Source organism: Periplaneta americana, chromosome 9, assembly GCF_040183065.1.
Source record: "Periplaneta americana isolate PAMFEO1 chromosome 9, P.americana_PAMFEO1_priV1, whole genome shotgun sequence".
Lineage (NCBI taxonomy): Eukaryota > Metazoa > Arthropoda > Insecta > Blattodea > Blattidae > Periplaneta > Periplaneta americana.
The window spans coordinates 117,955,443-117,956,743 of NC_091125.1; positions in this window are offsets into that span (position 1 = coordinate 117,955,443).

The window sequence follows — 1,301 nt, forward strand, 5'->3', positions numbered from 1 at the left end:
TTTGTACTTAAAATTAAGTTGTATCACATCAACACTTGCCGCTTCAGTGAAATCTCATGAGTCTCTCATGGCATTTTTGATACCTATGTCAACATCATTTGCATTTAGTAGCTACAACTAACTGTTACACAGGATTAAGATTACATAGCATCTGGTTTTACTAAGACGATATAATTATTGTAAATTAAGTGATTGGAAATGTTGATAGTTCAGAAGATCACAGATTGCTAATTACTGGTATTATTTTAGTAACACCAAACATACTAGATAATCCTACTACTGTCCGAAACAAGCACCTTACTTTTGTACCATTGTTGATAGACGATATAATTGTTCTAGAAGATGCGATCGAAACCCTACAAACAATCGAAAGCATGTAGGTGCCAATCTAGGGAATCGTGTAGGACTATTTAAAAAAGGTTACAAATAATGCCATGGCTTGTCATATTTTTTTCATTAATAATCTTCCTCGTATGTAATCGTGAAAAACAATTATAGATGCCTAAACCACAGTCATTCTTTCATTTACTGTTCTGCCCAAGAGCAGGTCTTTCACTGCAAACCCAGCTTTCTCCAATCTTTCCTATTTTCTGCCTTCCTGTGCCACAGTATCAACAGAAATTTTTTCTCTGCGTGGCTGCACAATCCCTTGCTTAAAAATGGTTAGGTATGTGTCAGAATACGTCTATAGTGGAATAGCAAAATTCAAATTCTGTCCATAAAACACTATCCAATAAACGAAGCGACTTAAAGGCATATACGACTTCAAAGAAACACGCTGAATCAGAAAATATAGTTGGAACACAAATAAGCTCAAGCTGTTATTAATTTCGCGAAGACTGCAGCGATTAAAAAGTCGAAAATTGCGGCATGTCAGTTGTAGCTATATTGTTGAACACGGTAGTATTCAGAATATAGATCATTTAACTACGGTACAGAGTGTAAAACATAATTCCTGGTGAAGTAAATGAAAACATTCAGCTTAAAATACAAAATGCTTGGCAATTATTCAAAATGTGTTGTGCCATTGTTTGTACAAGAATTGACAGATAATATTCGTGGTAGACCCTACAGTGTATTGTTGGACAAATCAAACCACATCTCAATACCGATACATAAAAATATTTAGGTTCTATTATTATTTATTATAATAAAAAGAGTTATGTATATAATCCTAGATCATAACTATATGATCAGGGAAATAACATGATAGAATTTTCTAAATCTGGCGGATGATTGCTCACAGGTGAGATTCGGAATAATATCGGGTTTGTGAGGGTTGGCAACACTGATTCTGATGT